Source organism: Chiloscyllium plagiosum, unplaced genomic scaffold, assembly GCF_037043375.1.
Source record: "Chiloscyllium plagiosum isolate Xiang-an unplaced genomic scaffold, Cpla_swu_hap1 HiC_scaffold_20, whole genome shotgun sequence".
Lineage (NCBI taxonomy): Eukaryota > Metazoa > Chordata > Chondrichthyes > Orectolobiformes > Hemiscylliidae > Chiloscyllium > Chiloscyllium plagiosum.
The window spans coordinates 37,799,597-37,818,744 of record NW_028270158.1 but is presented as its reverse complement, the minus strand read 5'-3'; the positions used below and the strand labels follow the sequence as shown (position 1 = coordinate 37,818,744).

General features: G+C 39.2%; 1 protein-coding gene across 1 annotated transcript in view; it reads right to left on the bottom strand.

Annotated features, from left to right (window-relative positions):
• The window catches only part of abat (4-aminobutyrate aminotransferase), a 177,728-nt gene extending 158,801 nt beyond the window's left edge, over positions 1 to 18,927 (bottom strand). The window contains exon 1 of the mRNA XM_043711576.2: positions 18,784 to 18,927. The gene's annotated coding sequence lies outside the window, so the exon portion shown is untranslated. The remainder of the gene's footprint in view (positions 1 to 18,783) is intronic.
• Positions 18,928 to 19,148: the final 221 nt, after the last annotated feature.

The following is a 19,148-nucleotide window of genomic DNA, read 5'->3' as shown; positions in this document are numbered from 1 at the left end:
CAAATCATAATATTTTCTTCATGGCAAAAGACTAGGAACTGTGTAGAAACAAAGGAATTTAGATGCATATGTAAACAAATAATTAAAACCTCACATCCCACTACTTAAAGTCTGCAAAAATGCTAATGTAATGTGATTTTTATTTGAAGTAGTTGGATTACAAACATTAGGAAATGATCCTTCAGATGTACAGAGTCTCAGTCAGATGCTATCTCGAGCACTGACAGCAAGTTTAAGACACAAATCTCAGTTTAAGTTAAAGAGCAGATTCACTAGATTGATACAATGGCTTAAAAGGTCAAATTATGAAGACAGATTGCATATACATAATTTGCATTCCATTACGTTTAGAGGGTTAAGAATGATGAACTCAAAAATACTGAAAATGGCAATGGGATTTGAAGAGATCAGTTCAAAAAAAGTATTTCCTCTGAATCCAGAAAATAAAGGAAGAATCATAAAAATTAGATCGAGACCATTTACGAGTGAAAACAGGAAGATCTGCTTCAAAAACAAATGGTTGTGAGCATCTAGAAATCTCTCGTTCAAATTCAATACCAAGGCCTTAATTTTCATTCCCAAGTCAGTAGCATAGATCCATGAGAATTCCCAGCTCTGCAAACCTGATTCAGGAAAAGATGCCCTAACATTTGGATTTTCATTCGGGGGGAGTGGAGATCAGATGTTATCTTGAGCTGGGCCCAGCTTTGTTCAGAGGCAGTCAGAGTGTCTGCTAAGTGTGGTGGTGGCAGTCAGTGTGAATGCCCTGCTTTGGCAATCTGGGATTTCATCTGAACTTAAAAAACAGCTCTTGAGTCCTCAACAGTCACACTTGATCACCTCCCCATGCTCTATCCATGCCACCATCACAGCCCAAAGTACCTTCCATGTCAACTAAGTGCCCACTTACTTCATGACCCTTTACAGACCACAGATCAAACCATGCCAACCCATGCTTCCCACCTACCACCTTTTGGTACTATATCCTTCATGCTAACTCACCCAATATGCTCCAAATGAAGACCTCAGGACCCATGCTGCGATTAAACAAAATAAAGTTCTAAGAGTCCATGATTAAGTTATTCATCATAAAAAGTAACTCATGCATAAGAAATCCATTCACAACATTTACATTCCTTCAGCTTAACATAGCCCCTTACTAAATCAAAAACAAATTTGGTGTACTTAATCCCTTATAAAAGCAAGCATTTACATTCATAGTCCCATTGTGATAATGATAGGATGTGAAATCAGTGATGTAGCGTAAATATTTTAAACCTATTCCCTGGCTTACGCCATCTTTAAGAGTGAAATAGCAAATATGATGCAGTATCTTTTTAAACTTGGCAGTACTTCAATGGCTTGAAACAATGATAATTCGCCTTGATAGTTTGAGAGTTCCAACAGCTTATCAGTTTCAATAAGTTTATCCACCTTTTACATACAGTCATGTATACTTTTAATACTCCTGAAGGGGACTTGATCTCTTGCAAAGTTGTCCGCTGACCTATTCAGAAGGATACTGTCACCCTCCAAGAGTGTGCCCTACCTCTCCAAATACTTTAGGCAGCTTTAGACCTCTTATTAAAGTCTAAAATCACTAAATCATGGTTTAAAGATCCCAGTTTTGAAAACTGGATTTTTTTGAAGGCATATGTACATTAACATGTGCAGTTGCCTCCACAAATCACTTCTGTGCAAGCAACAAATTTTTCTCTATCTCCCATATCTCCACTGCTGTGAAAATGATGGACACTACATTTGCAGGTAGGGCTTCCAGAAATGAGGTTTTCATTAAGCTGAAGGCTCTTCCCATTTTTACAAAAATTCAGGCCTGAGATTGATAGACGTTTGTTAGGGAGTGATATGAAGGGACATGGACCAAAGCTAAGTGACAAATCAGCTACAATCTAATTGAATAGAAGAACAAGTTAGTAAAGCTAAATAGCCTGTATCTATTCCTAGACAGACATATGTAATGAAATAAATTCAAGTAAAATTATGTAACCAGTAACATTTTCCTTAAATTCCTGTGCTATTTCATAACACATTCTCTGTGTGACACTGAACTCCATCACTGAAAGGAATCACATCTAGATGACATCTAGATGAAACAATAAATATATAACTGGGCTAAGCTGAGGACATCATAATCAGGGAAAATATTTGGAAGCCCTAAAAAGATTTAAAAGGGGAGCACAACATTAATTAGGCTGAGTATAGTCACAGAAAAATAAAAAAGGAACTCGACTAAACATGAATAAATGGGATCTTCTCTAGATGAGCTGGGGAAAAAGAAGTTGTAGATAGAACTGTAGATCAGCAATTTAAATTGCCAGGTCAGTTTTAGGGAAACGCAGACATTGATTAAGTCCTTTAAGGTAATGTATCGATTAGATTTAGTTCACATTTGTAGGCAATTTTAATTGACAGGTAGGAAGGATAGGGGATCATATAAATTACATAAACAAAAAGCTAGTTACAACGTTAGAGATTTCTCTTTTCATGGGGTTGTCAACCTTTGAAATAAAATGCACATCCATACAGTGATTTGCAAGTTGACATTTAGTGCTCTAAAGCAAGGTGGATGATCTCCTACCTTTGATTAATATTATAGCAAGGTAGGATGGATGCTGGGTGACTGATGTATCTTTTTATACAATTAATGGTAGAGCCTTGGGTGGTGTTGTACAGCAGAGGGACCTAGGGGTTCAGGCAAATAATTCTTTGAAGTTTGAGTCATTTAGGTGATAGCCTAATGGTATTATTGCTGGGCTGTTAATTGAGAGACCCAGGTAATATTTTGGTGAGGTGTGTTCAAATCTTGCCATGCCAGATAGTGGAAGCTGAATTCAACAAATATCTGGAATTAAGAATCTAATGATTACCATGAATCCATTGTTGATTGTAGGAAAACTCTATCTAGTTCACTAATGTCCTTTAGGGAAGGAAACTATCATCCTTACCTGGTCTGACCTTCATGTGATTCCAGACGCTCAGTAATGTGGTTGACTTTTAATAGTTTGGGATGGGCAATAAATGCTGGCCTGGCCGGCAATAAATGCTGGTCCGGCCAGCAATGCCCTCACCCTGTGAATGAATAAAACTATACATATAGACTGGAAAGTTAAAAAGGCATTTGGCATGCTTGCCTTCATTGCTCAGTCATTTGATTATCGGGGTTAGGAAATCTTGTTGAGGTTGTACAGGACAATGGTGAGGCCTATTCTGGAATAGTGTGTCCAGTTCTGGTCACCCAGTGGTGGGAAGTATATTATTAAGCTGGAGTAGGTTTGGAAGAGCTTTACCAGGATGTTGCTGGGAATGGAGGGTTTGAGTTATAAAAATAGGCTGGATAGGCTGGGACATTTTTCACTGGTGCATAGGAGGTTGAGAGGCCAATACAAGTTAATAAAATAATGAAGGGTATAGATACAGTTAATGGTAGTTGTCTTTTTCCCAGAATGTTGGATTTCAAGAGTAGGGGCACAACTTTAAGGTGAGAGGAGGAAGATTTAAAAAAAAAGACATGAGGGACAATTATTTTTATACAGAAGATGGTTCGTATGTGGAATGAACTTCCTGAGGATGGATGTGGGTACAATTATAATGTTTAAAAGACATTGGGATAAATATATGAATAGGAAAGATTTGGAGGGATATGGGTCAGGAGCAGGCAGGCGGGACTGCTTAGGTTGGGATTATATTCGACATGGCTGGACCGAAGGATCTGTTTCAGTGCTGTATGACTCTATGACAGAGGTCTGGTACCTTTTCATCTCCCTGCAATTACAATAACAATTAGTTCATTGACAAATTATGAACCAGGAGTGAACCTTTTCCATGCTTTAATCACAAGATATGTGATTAATATATACCTGCATAAATACCTGATTGGGCCGGGGTGTGAATCTTTTTGTTATTCTGGATGAAGTTATCAGATTTGTTTTCTCAGATATGGGGCTGAGGGCTTTCATCTTCCACCTTTATTTTGTCTTTCGACAAGGAAGCCTTGGCCAATCTGCTCTTGGCTACAATCTTTAACCCAAACCTGGACAGATCTCCGCACTGACTAACCCACGCATCCTGACTAACCCACGCATCTTGCCACAAATATTTGCACTGGACTGCCCGCCTGACTGTCAATTGGCCAGATGTCTTGTGTGATGTTGCATTTAATTTTTCTAGGCTCAGCCATGAAGATGCATGGGCTTCTGCATCCCCCAGCTTGCAACATTTACCACCTGCTACCAAGCTCCCTTGCATCCTTATTAGTATTAGTAATTGGGGGTAACCAGCATATATTCTAGCAAATCAGATAAATTTAAAAAATTAACTTTTACATGATTACAAACGTGCAAATCATATTGTATATTAACCTTGGAAGATGTATGAAAAACGGCTTTATATGGTTACAAAAAATGAAAACAGACCGTCACATCAAAAGATACATATGCTTATGCATAACTGTATTATTCAGCAGATTTTTAAGATCAGTGTGCATATTTTTAAATGCAATGTAGCTTGACAAGTGATTAACATTTATGTTTCTGCAGCGTTTTTGTTTCTTACTTGCTACACGTTATGCCTCAAATTACAGATTAGGAGAATGAAACATACTTCAACCAGTTTTTGATTTCATCAACGTTGGATATATCAATTTCAGAGACAGAACGCCATTCCTCCACAAGTCAACACTGATGCATCAACACAAAATATTCTTGTGTGGATAATGCACAGATCAGATCCAGTATAAAGATTCCTTTACACTGCCTCAAAATACTCTATAATAACACACACCTATAATATTAAAAAGTACTCCCTCAGTCTCAAAAGCACGTATCAATGAAGACTGCTAATGGAGAAACAAATTATGTGTTACTGTGCCAATGCTTTTTGCCCCCTCACCACTGAATTGGATTCAAACTGACCAAAGTTAGAATAATTCTAGCAGCAGGATGAAGGATTTTTTTTAAAAAACCTTCTCAATGCCCACCAAGATGAGTTCCAGTTGTAGGAGAGAAGAATCTTCAAAAAGACCCCCACCACTGCCTTGTCACTACAACTTTAATACAGCACTGACTAGGTCAACATTTATTGTCCATCCCTAATTGCCCAGAGGTCAGCCATGAGTCAGTCACATGACTGTGGGTATAGAGAGTCACATGTTTCCTTCCCTAAAGGACATTAGTGACCAGATAGATTTTTCCAACAGTTGATTCGTGGTCACGATGGGGATCTTAGTTCCAGACATTTTTCCACTGAATTCAAATTCCACCATCTGCTATGGGGGGATTTGAACCCAGGCCCCCAGAACATTGCCTAGGTTAACAGTACACTCCCTCTATCTGGCATTATGAACCTGAATCATCTAGTCCTAAGGTAGGGATACTGCCACTTACCACAAAAGCCCAAACAATATTTTTAAACAACCTGTTCAGATATATTATGACGCACCTCTGGCACAGATGGGACCTGAGCAATTGCCAATGTGCAGGGAAGCTTTCGCAGCAATTCACCTGTGATTGATCTCAGAGTATAACTCACAACAATTAGTTTCTAATGAGTCTCAGGATGTTTAGTCACAGTAATTGTATCATGTTGCCTTTGATATGAAAGCACAGAAATTGTTCCATCTTGCCAGCGAAGAATAATATTGTGAGTGACATGATATAAGAATTCTCTGCTTGTAAAAAAAACCAAAAGGTTTACTGAATGCGATTTAAAGAAATTCTTAAACTGACCTATTCAGAGATGTTACTATTGATATACCAGAAGACCTCTAATTAATAATATTCATATCCTCAATTTGGATTCCACCCAGGGTAACACAATAAGTAGGCATGGTAACTGCCTCATGATCTTTCAAAACTCTTGATTAGGAACTGTCCCATTTGATTTGGGAGAAGTGGCACTCTATTATTTAAGAGGGTAAGGGGGTAAAGTAGAAATTATAGGCCCATTAGGATAACATACATTGTGAAAATGTGTCTAGAATCTGAAATTGGAGTGTCTCCTGGCAGAAGTAACAGTGTTCCTTCAGTTCAAGTCCCACCTACTCTAGAAATGTCACAACATGTCTGAACAAGTTGATTTTAAAAAAAACCTGGAATCTGTTAATGCCTACCGTGGGCTGTCTAACTTGTTAAGTTTTATTTTAAAATAATACAATTGCTTATTAAACAACAGAGTCACTGAGCATTTTAACAAATATAAGCTGATCAGAGATTCAGCAGGGATTTTAAGTCATAATTTTTTTTTAATGAACCTAGTTGGATTTTTCAATAGTTAACTAATGTGATAGAAAAGGTAGTGTCTATGGGTGTTATTTATATTGACTTCTAGAAGACAATCAATAAAATTATATATAAGAAACACTTAACAAAAAGTGAAATGGCATGCAATAGATGGTAACTTACTGGTTTAAATAAAATCAAAATATTGTGGAGGCTAGAAACCTGAAATAGAAACAGATATTGTCAGAGAAACTCAGCAGGCCTCTCAGTACCTGTGGAGTGAAAAACTGAGTCTGGTAGGACTCTTTTTCATGTTCTTCATCATAAGCAGTTAAGTCTCAGGATGTTTAGTTACAGCAATTGTATTATGTTGCCTTGGATATGCAAGCACAGAGATAGTTCTGCCTTGACAAGAAAATAATACTGGGAATGACATCGAAGAACAAGAAGGGCAGTAGCTTTGGACTTGAAACATGAACTCTGTTACTCTCCCCAAAGATGGTACCAGATCTCTGAGTTTCTCCAGCACCTATGTATTTAGAACTTATTGGCCTGACTAGGAGCAAGGAGACAGTGATTAAGCATAATGGTTATATGCTCAAATAAATAAATGTGATTCAGTGCATTTTCAAAGGATCCATACTGGGACCTTAGTATTTATTACTGACAGATTTATATAAATATAACTTCACTGATACCAGTAAGTTGGTCTAACCATAAATAGTGTCGAAGCTATCAGAATGTTGAAAAGGCAGATTGTTAGATTAGATCACCAGGCCAAATTGTGACAGCTGGGAGTCAATATAGGAATGTGAGGCTTTGGATCTGAGAAAGTTAAATGAGTACACTTTCTAAAGGGTGAGAAGCTAGGAACTGTGGAGGAGCAGAGGACAAGCACAAGTATGGACAAGCACAAAAATAATATAAAAGGTGAACAGAATGTTAGCATTAGCTTCGAGGCTGGAAGTTATGTTCAGAGCTCTGGTCAATACTTAGCAATGCACTTCAGGAAGAATATATTATCTTGGGTGTGGGTGCTATGCAAATTCACAACAATGACAGTCTTGATAAAAGGGTTACATTATGAAAGCAGGTTGCATAACCTTGGTTTGAATCCAGAAGAAGGGTAAATAAAAACTTTAAAATTAGATAAAAGAAATGAAAGAAAGTCCTTCTTCATGTAAACTGAAGCTGCTGTCCAATTAGACAGGAGAGGTTACATGATCCGAGTTGTTTCACATATTCCTTTCTTATGTTCCTTACCATGAGCAATGCCAAGGAATCTTATAGTGACAACTGTATTTACAAATGGTCAAAATACATGACTGGCAAACTGCTATAAAACACCTCTTTCTCTAGGTATCAAACTATGTACGTTACTACATAAATATTGTACTGCTTTACACCAAATGCAACATTATAGAATTCAAAACTACAGGAGAATTTTGATTAGGTTTTCTTAACAAAAACTCAAATTTGCTCTTCCTCCTCACCAGAAAGATTTTCTGTAATATGAAAAATGGAAATCTTGGTCCTTTAACTGGTGCCCAGAGGAATGAGACAGAAACTGACAGTATCACTAATGCATCACTGTGGTGACCACAGCACAAAGAGGAAAAATAATATACCATAAAAATACATAGACAAGTTTTCCAGTTGACATTGTGACTCCTGACAAGGTCATTCTATGGTGTCCATGGTAACAAAAACATTATGGAAAAACCCAAGGAAAAAGCTACAGTCATCAGAATTGCAATTACATCAAAGCTTTGTAAGACGTGCAAATTAGTTAATTCTTTGGTGAAAAATCAAAATACTATTAAAGAATGCAGTCAGCATCAGGATTCTCTCAACTATGCTCACTTGTAGAACACAATTGTCATTATTCTGAACACAGTTTGCAAAATAATATTATTTTTAAAAATATATTATGCTATCTTAGGCACTGGATTATATATTTCACTTAATCCTGTCGTTAGACCGAGACATTTTGTTCAATTTAAGTCTTTCAAATCATGAATTAAAGATGTAATAACTGCAAATTTGGTTTTGAAAACTGCAAACGTCCATAAGTTTTTAATCTTACTCTCACATTTATTATTGCCCCTAGATATATTCATCCTTACTCATGTCCTCTGCAGGCAGAAGTAAACTATCCAGGAATTGCACTATTTTTGAAAAAAATTAAGCACAAGAATGCAGACAATTGTTCCCTTCTACATTCTCTAATGTTACAGCTCCATTACTCAGAATAAACTTGCCAAACTAGTTTTTCCACTCGTAATATGAATTACTGTTCCCTTTGAAATTCAGCATTCTTGCGTCCATCCTCCTGAGTGCAAAATAAAAATCTTCAATAGGATTTTATTTTTACTGAAATACTCAAGATTTTTACTACCATATGACTATGAGATAAATTTAACAAATTATATACAGTATGGTGATCACATTTACTGAATTATTTCATTATATCTCTATCCAATCAATACAACTGATACATAATTGTCACCAAATAAAGAACATTACTCTTTTAGTAATTGGACATATATCATTGGAAAGAGCATTATACTGATGTCAAAATATCATCACTTCAATTAGATTTTGGAATCCCTTAAAAACATTGAATCAGTATGAGTCTCTTAATGAAAGGTAAAGTCACCATAGTCCTATCCAACCATAGTTTTCTCATTAGAGACAGATAACTGGTGCTAGTAAAATCTGAGAGTTATCACACCTCAGGAGTGGGGCAAGGTTGAGAAAGTGAGTCTTTCGTGGTCAGGTCAGTTGGTATGGAAGTGAACGAATACTGTTTGCATTACTCGGCATTCAGTGGTTTAGCCAACTGAGTCTTAAAACAAAATGGTGAATAATTAATGCACTTACTGAAAAATTAGGAGTACACAAAAGGCCAGATTCATAGAATTTGTTGGAAATTGTGGATAAAGTTACAAAGTTGGAGGATGACCATGCCTTGCCAAAGATTTGAAAATAAGAATGAAAGTTTTAAATGTGAAAAACAAGAAAATTTGGAACCAAAAAGTAAACAAAAAATATGTAGAAAGGTAAGAACAGATGGAACAAGAGCATTTGGTGTGGCATATCATTTGAGCTTCAACGTTATTGGATGGACTGAAGTTTACTGAAGGTGGAGAACAAGTGATTGGACAGAAATGTATCAGAATAGTTGTGCTGGAACTGATAAATGCATGGATTGTTTTGATTGACTGAAGTAGGGGAGCAAAGTCACAGAGGTGAAAATAGATCATTTTTGAAAGGATGAGAATATGTGTTTAGAAGTCACTTCAGGCATAACAAACAGATTAGCCCTTTCTAGGATGGTGTCTGAGGAAGAGAATGGAATTGACAGAAAAGAAATGGAATTTATTGTAGGGACTTGAAATGAAAGCAATGTTCAGCTGGATGGAACCACAGTGCATTTGAGAATGGATGGCAAGCTTAGGAAATTATACATGATTTCACTGCCGATTTTAACTCATTGACACTAATTATAATACAACCTAACATAAATTATCCTATATTTTACAAACTAATTGTCATTCATTCAGAGCTCTTACGTGGCTTCATTTGGAACTTATGCCTTGAGCTTAGGCAAGGACATTGTGTTGTGCTATGACCTCTTTAACAGTATCAAAGTTCATACTCATTTTGAATACACAGCATAGCAACTCGATCATAGTCTATGCCAAATTGCAGATTCCTTAATTGGACACAATGACAAAGATTTTCTCAAGTATCATCGGGTCAGAGCACACAACGTGACAGAAAACACAGCAGCACATCCATCCAGCAGACACTAGAGGTAAGCACTGAAGCTTCCTTTATTCTCTAGTTGTGTCAGGAACATTTACAACTGTTGTGGTTTGGAAAAGATGAGATTGTAATAGGCCACACAATCAAAAAAAATACAGTAAAGTTATTAACATGGAATTTGATGTTCACATTGTCGACTGCTGCTCCTGAAGCAGTGCTGTGAAAAATACCCTCCGGGGATGTTAAAACAGATAACTAAATCAGGTGGCACAATTAAAACCCAGCTGGAAGTTGAATGAGTCTCAAAAAATTGCCAGAGCAGAATTTCAATACTATTCTGAAATATGATTATTCATTCATATCACACATATACTGTGGTCAGATTATTCTAATCAGAGCATGGAAATTGTAGTGGCATTTTGGCAGTGTCATTTTCATCTTCCTACACAAACTACAGTTGTGGTGCATCATTATCAATCCAAACTGAGTCAACTGACAGCTTTCTTGCTGGGACTCAAGCCTTTTACCTCCTCTCCAGATTAGAGACCATGAAATTATTGTAGCACCCATATCAAATCATCAATAGAACCTGTGCATGAGGGATATTTTAAATTTGAAGACTTCAAAATGAAATGTGGAATAATTTAACCGAAATAAATGAGCAACAGTTTGTGATTTCACATCATGCTGCCTCCAATAATGTGTAAATTGACGAAGCATGTTGTGTAGCAAGTGCAAATGCATAGTCATGGCGCATAGAAAATAGATTTTTTTTTAAATGTGAAGATACATTTTCTTATGTGTTCAATGTTTGTTGAATCAGGGCACAGGAGCAGAAACATCACAGTCTAGAAGTTAAGATTCTGACAGGAGACTAGTGCATTGACATTTGAAAGTCAAAGTGATATTTAGAAAGGATCCAGAGCTTCAAGATGGATCATCCAGTTATAACGCTCTATTTCCTTTACCAGGAGCTAATGAAAATTAAACATGTTTTGTTTTATAACATTTTCAATATGTTTGCCTATTTATATTGGGGATCTAAGCCTCTTTTCCATTTTTTAACCAGCTCATGTCATTTAGAATTATTGAGATTAGGAGGTAGGTCACATTTCCATTATAGATAATAACAATTATTATCTATAGATATTAACAGTTATTATTAAATTTTTGGAGCTGATTTTGCTGCCACCACGTCTGCAGCGAGTGTACTCACCTGCCATGTTGTTTCACTCCCCGTGACATCAGTGATGTCACAGGTGGCTTCCTGCATTAAAGAATTCTGAAATTTTACTCATTGTAATGCAGAAAGCAGAGATTTTTTTGAAAATAATTTATATGTACTGAGGTTCAAGCTTTGTTTATTTAAATATTCAGATCATGGGTATAATGGGCCAGCAAGATAAGTGTTGAGGGAAGCACTATGGGTTTGATGACAATGGCAGCAGCCATCAAGGGAATCACGAGGGGGGCAGCAACTATTGCACCAAAGGAGCTTGACAGGATGATGAGCAGGCAAGCAAGCATTGTGTCGAGGAAATGTGCAAGCAGGACGTTGCGCAAAATGGCAAGGTGGGTTTCGATTAGGGCAAGTAAGTAGACTGAAGCGATAACAGGCACACCATGATGACATTAGCGGCAACACCTACAGGTGGGCTGGGTACAGACTCCTTGTTCCAAGCCTGCACTCAAGAGCAGCAGGATAAGCTTGGCAATTTTACTACAGGCAGCTGAAGTGGCCCTTTCCTCATTGCCTTACTTGCTACTATTGTCCTGTTCGCCAATGTACACAAGATCTGAATGGGGTCAGTGACTGAATCTTCCTGATCCAGTGTGGTGGCAGGAGATACAGAGAATGTACACCAGTGTATTATTGGGTCATTGAGACCAATCAGATCCTACATTTGCGGTGTGCTGTGATGGCTGACCCAGGCCAAAACTACAATGAAGGTATTAAAATTAGCCTCAATATTCTTGGTCTAGATTAATCACGGTTCCTACCCTGAAAAGTGGGGTTTTACCAGCTTTCTGGATGGTCTGGAAGGGTATAAAATGGTGAAGGAAGGCCAAAAGAAAACTCTGGGGGAAGGTGCTTTATCCTCCTGTTACCATGGCAATTTTCAGTAGTGGGAAGGTGAAGACTACTGTCTAGGCTGGCGGCTAACTGAGTCACTTAATTGCTCAATTAAGGGCGTCTTCCCACCTCCAGTGACATTCTGCTACAGGTGAGTGGGCTCTCTACTACATGAGAGAGCAGTTGATTATCCCTCACCACATTCCTGCTGGATCAGAGTTGGAGAGGGCTTCCCAACTCAGGCAGTCTGTGCCCATGGAGGACATTCCTCTCACCCTACCCGGACCAAACCTACTCCTCTCTCCAGAGCCTACTTGACTTACTTCACTTACGTTAATGGAACAGCATCCTGCAGTCATAGCATTCTTTGTGCTAGACACAATCCCAACAATGGCCTCTGCTTCAAGTGGGACTACTGAGATTGCTGACCTACTGGATATCCAGTTGGTTGACAGCTCTTGGAGATAAAGCAATAGGGTTTCTGGCTTGGGGATGGGGCATCTGCTAAGCTGACAAGATTCTGTTTAATACCTATCCTTTAACATTAGCCAAGGATATGATCTGGCTCTACGACCTGTGATAGGATTTCATTTGGGTTTTCGATTTATAGAAATAATTTGAACAAAAGAGCTGGAGGTATGATGCTGGAGATTGTGAATGACACCAGTTAAAAAATATGAAGAACATTGAGGAAGCATACAAGATATTCGAACAAAATTTGGACTGTGGAGTAATGAGATAAATGGCAGGTACAGGTCAATATAATGAGCAGTGATATACTTTGGAGGAAAAACAATGCAAGAAAATACATTTAAAAAAATGGGGAAACAGCAATCTATTTTGGGCTGAATTTTACGGAGATAGTCATAGAGATGTACAGCATGGAAACAGACCCTTCAGTCCAACCCGTCCATGCCGACCAGATATCCCAACCCAATCTAGTCCCACTTGCCAGCACCCGGCCCATATCCCTCCAAGCCCTTCCTATTCATATACCCATCCAAGTGTCTCTTAAATATTGCACTTCTTCTGGCAGCTCATTCCATACCCGTACCACCCTCTGTGTGAAAAAGTTGCCCCTTAGGTCTCTTTTATATTTTTCCCCTCTCACTCTAAACCTATGCCCTCTAGTTCTGGACTCTCTGACCCCAGGGAAAAGAGTTTGCCTATTTACCCTATCCATGCCCCTCACAATTTTGTAAACATCTATAAGGTCACACTCTTTGAGTGTGAACTGAAGTGCTGGTAGTATGCGTACATAGAACACAGAACATAAAACATTACAGCATGGTACAGACTCTTCGGCCCTCAATGTTGCGCCGACCTGTGGATCCAATCTGAAGGACAACTAACCTACCCTACTCCATTCTTGTCCATATACCTATCCAATGAACATTTAAATGCCTTTAAAGTTGGCGAGTCTACTACTGTTACAGGCAGTGCATTCCATGCCCCTACTACCCTCTGAGTAAAGAAACTACCTCTGACATCTGTCCTATATCTATCACCCCTCAATTTAAAGCTATATCCCCTCGTGCTTGCCATCGCCATCCGAGGAAAATGGCTGTCACTGTCCAACCTATCTAATCCTCTGATTATCTTCTATGTCTCAATTAAGTCACCTCTCAACCATTTCTTTCACGAAAACAGCCTCAGTCCCTCGTCCTTCATCACTACTCTTTTCTTAATGTTACTCCACTGCCTGAAGTGATTAAGCATTTTGGGGTATCAAAAAGGAAAAAGATCAAAGAGTTAAGATTGTGGTCTAGACAGGTTTGGGAAAGTGGGCGGGGGGGGGGGGTTATACCTGTGAAAGAGGCATGATTATACCATCAGCAGCTTGTAAATCAGAAGACAGTATTAGATAAAAATCATATTGATCTCTTGGAGGACAGATTGATCCTGATCTTACTAATGCACTCGCAACAATGGCCAGAAGTATTTCCTCCATTGGGATGAGAGCTCCTGCTGCCTCATTGTTTGGTATCATTGGTAAGGCCACTGCTGGAATATTGCGTGCAATTCTGGTCTCCTTCCTATCGGGAAGATGTTGTGAAACTTGAAAGGGTTCAGAAAAGATTGAAAGAATGTTGCCAAGGTTGGAGGATTTGAGCTATAGGGAGAGGCTGAACAGGCTGGGGCTATTTTCCCTGAAGCGTCAGTGGCTGAGGGGTGACCTGATAGAGGTTTACAAAATTATGATGGGCATGGATAGGATAAATAGGCAAAGTCTTTTCCCTGGGGTCGAGGAGTCCAGAACTAGAGGGCATAAGTTTAGGGTGAGAGGGGAAAGATATAAAAGAAACCCATGGGGCAACTTTTTCACACAGAGGGTGGTACGAGTATGGAATGAGCTGCCAGAGGAAGTGGTGGAGGGTGGTACAATTGCAACATTTAAGAGGCATTTGGATGGGTATATGAATAAGAAGGGTTTGGATGGATATGGGCTGGGTGCTGGAGGTGGGACTAGATTGGGTTGGGATATCTGGTCGGCATGGACGGGTTGGACCGAAGGGTCTGTTTCCATGCTGTATATCTCTATGACTATGATTCTCCTGCAAAAGAAGGGGGACTGTGCCAGTGAATGTTGTGCAATATGTTTGGCTGCTAAGGCTGTGACTATTGAACAGCTGGCAATGTGCTAAATGTATGTCTGTTAGTTGGTACAAATGGATGTTAGATTAAGGCCTGATTCATAGAGATTGTTAGTAGTGAATGTGATGAATTGTACAGTACTGTTATTGCTGCTAGTGGTAGAATATGGTTTTTAAGGGTGCATTCACTAATCTCTGACTACTCAATTGGTCATTGAATTTCTTGTGACATTGCATTAAGATTTTTCTACTGGAATTGTCTGCCATAAGCCACCTGCTTCCAAAGTTTTCTGACCATATATCTAATAGAGGTTCTTTCTCACTGTAGATATAAGGATCTCTCCTTCTTAGCATCTCCTCTAAGTCCTCGTACAGTTCCTGAAAACCATGGATTTACCCTCACACCCTATTGTGCCATTACTCACACATTCCCTTTCTTCAAGACTTGCTTCATTACATCTCTTTCTGCCTGCTCCAACTATAATGAACCTTCCTTTTTAAGAGGTGCAGGCTAGTTTTAAGTAGTGCATTCAGCGATGCTAACCACTGAATATTCAGGCTCTGCTGGTTTGTTTAATCAGTGAAGAGATGAACTTGATACAGATGAACAGACATTACAAAGTCGATTTGCAATCTTCACTGTAGCTAACTGACATGGGTTAAATAATCTACTTTTGTTTAAAATCCAATTTAGCATCCTCCCTGACAATGTATTATGGCATTACTTTCAAACAAAACAGTAAGACATGATACCTACTTTGTATTGCACATTTCCCTTTCCAAAGCACCTCCAGCAGCATTATAAAACAAAAGATCAGTTACTTTAGGAAATACTTGGTCAGATGACCAGACGTTTGATCATCCCATACATTTTGATAAGGGCCTTATAGGAGGGAAGTTAGATGGAGAGCTTGGAACTGAACAATTTAAGCCAACGGTCCAGCAATGAAAAGTGGGAATGTACAAAAGGCCAGTATTCGAGGATATCTCAGGGGACTGTGGTGCTGTAAAAGATTACAGATACAGGGAAGGGCCAGGTCACAGAGGGATCTGAAATCAAAGTTGAGAATTTCAAAATCAAGACATTGTTTGATCAGTAGCAAATGAAGGTCAACAAACACAGCGATGATATGGGAACAGGATTTGCCTTGCATTAAGGCAAGAGCGGCTAGGCTTTGGCTGATCTCATGTTTACACGGGTTAATGTGGAAGACTGATCCAAGGTGCGTTTGAATAATCAAGTCTAGAGATAACAATAACATTGATGAGCATCTCAGAAGCAGATGAACGGAGACAAGGGAAAGGTTGAGTGATGTTATGGAGGTGGGAAAAGACAGTTTTCAAGATGGCACATATGAGATTAGAAGTTGGTTGCAGGATTAAATGGGATGCAAAGTTCTGAATAGACTGGCTTCATTTCTACAGCTGCCAGGGACCGGATGGAACTGCTATTTAGGAATTGGAGTTTGGAGCAGCAACCAAACACAATGACCTCAATTTTTCCAATATTAAATTGAAGAAAATTTTTGCTTATCAAGTACTGTATGTCAGATAAGCACACTGATAATTTTACAACAGTGGATGAGTCCAAAGAAATGATAAGGCAGCCTTGGCCTTTAAACAAAGGTAAAGTACTGTCATCCCAGAATGCTACTCTCTCATAAGAGAGATGAATGGTGGTGGTTCAACTTTAGGGAAGAGGTTGAAAAAAATACCTCTTCATGGTAACCTCAGCTAATGTAGGAATTGAATCCATACTATTAGCATCGCAAACTAGCCTCCCAGCCAAATGAGCTAACCGACCCATGTGAAACCAAGCCTGTGCCTTTACGTGATGTTAGCTAAAGGTAGCATGTAGATTAGATTAAGTGGGACCCAAGCACAGATTCGTAGGCCGCAGAGTTAAATGGGGTGGAAATAGGAAAACAAGTCAACCGAAAATTTCTGAAAATAAAAATCTAATCCTTAAGACATGAGCAATAACATCTGGGTTAGATAATATTTATGAATTCTGGTAGTCAGGAGGCAAATGGGAAGAACTTTGGAAGAGTTGAGTCTGTAATGATAAAAACATGGATAAATGGTTTTGTAACAGATGGTAGAGAGCTGACAGGTAACATTTCAGAAGTGGAATAGATAGTTTTTCTTTATTTAACCTATTCTTCTCATCAAACCTGTCTAGAGATGTTATCACACATCTCTTGAACCTGAGCATAATTCTTGAACCTGAGCATAATTCTTTGATGTTTGAGTCACATACAGACAAAGTGGTTAAGAAGGCATTTAGCATACTTGCCTTCATTGCTCAGACCTCTGAATATAGGCATTAGAACATTGTGTTGAGGGTATACAAGATGTTGTTAAGGCCTTTTCTGCAGTACTGTGTCAGGTTCTGGTCGTCCTGTTATAGGAAGGAAAATAAGAAGCGGGAGAGGGCAATGAAGAGATTTACCAAATGTTGCAAGGAATGAAGATTTTGAGTTATAAGGAGAGGCTGAATAGGCTGGGACTAAGAAGGATTATATCTGAAATGTTGACTTCTCCACCTCCTGATGCTGCCTGACTTGCTGTGTTCTTACAGCTTCCTGCCTGTCTGTTTTGGATTCCAGCAGCTGAAGATTTTAAAAAGATGGCAACTTTTTTTTACACAAAGTATTTTATATGAGGAATGAACTTCCAGAGGAAGTGGTGGATGCAGGTACAGTTACAATATTTAAAAGATATTTAGATAAATGCATTAATAAGAAATATTTGGAGAAGTATGAACCAAGTACAGGCAGATTGGATGAGTTTAGTTCGGGATTATGGTCGCATGGACTGGTTGGACTGAAAGATCTGTTTTTGTGTTGTAGGCTCTATTCCAAGAGGGCCCTAGTTTTTCTAGTACTGGTGGAGGGAGAAGTGGTCGTTAATTGGTCACATAATCAGTTTAATTGACTGCCTGTTAAATGGAGGCATGAAGCTCCACAGCTTCTCCTTCCGTCACTGAGAATATCCCATGGCAGCAGGAAGGTGCCAGCTATCTCTCCCGATGCCATTTTATAAAGTTTCCCCTTCCCCGCCCATCAGGAGAGGGCTAGTAAAATTCAGCTCAGAGTGTTTGGAGAGAAAAGGAAGACTAAAATGATGTGGCTGTTGGCAAGAAGAGTGGACAGATATGTTTTTGAGGAGGGTGAGATGTTTGAGGTTTTGAAAGGGAGGATTGATGGCACCTGAGCAAAGCAGATCAGTAACAATGCGAACCCACACTGTTGATCCATGAGGGAAGCTGGGTAACTAGTTGGGTAACATGAGAATGGGGTGAAGAAGTGGCCCCGACAGACAGGACTTGGAGTTGGAGAAGATAGGGAGCGAAAAGAGAAATGACTTGAATTTTTTTTGCTATGTACAAAATGGGGTCGAGACGTGCTGAGAAAAACAAGTGCATTTTGAAGGCAGAATTGGTTGCACGACCATCTCCATGGAGGTTTTATCTGATATTTTGATGTTTAAGCCTTGTAAATAACCTCAAGAAAGCTTGGCACTTTGCAAGAAGACTTGGACAGCTCGAACTGTGATGTGACAGTGCTTTAGCGAGCATTTCCACAACGCATTAGATATACATTTGGAAGAATGTTAAAAACAAACAATCCTGTTCATACATCAAGTCTCTTTAAAGCGTTATGTTATCACATGGACACTGAAGGTTCCCTAGATCTGATCAGGGCTACCCTCATTCCCCATGTTTGGCCGGGGGAAAAGGTTTCATCAGCGGCTCGCACCAATTTCATTTCATCAGCAGGGCTTAGCCAGAATTCTCTGCTCACGTTAACGACAAAACTGAAATGCAACTGAGCTGTTAAGGAGTACACATCTCACAGTCCGCCCCTTTCCCTGGCACCACCATCAGCCAGATCCTGCTGCTTGGAGAGAGATAAAGCCTAACGCGCGCCGGGTTGAAGACCTCCCCCCCCCCACCCCCCGCCGTCTCCCCAAAATAAAGAAGAAAAGGTCAGCATCAATAACCAGTTCCCGGCTGATGTTTTTAGCAGCTTCTTGCGTGAACATGATCGCTGCATACGAAGCGAGGAAAAGATTCCTAGCAGCATAGAAAGCAGGCAGCGCTTACCTTGTCGGCGTGAATCAGCAGCATTTGCTGCTAAAAAGATTAGAATGTGCGAGGTGTAAGACGGCATTTATTGTAACCAGCGCCTTTTAATGATTAGCTTCCAGTCTCAGCACATATTCAATCGACTGTCAAACTACGAGCTGGGCGGAAGAGTAGCCTAGCCAATGAGATCTCAGATCTGCAGTGAGTGACAAAACAACCCACTGTCACTTCACTGCTTTTGTAACAAATAGCCTGCTGTGTCTCCTCCGTCCCACAACGCAGGTTCAACATAAAATAGTCTTGAGTACATTTCACTTTATCATCCGTTTATCTAAACTAAGGTGAATGCTACCTTAACAATATCGGAAGATTGTATACATCTA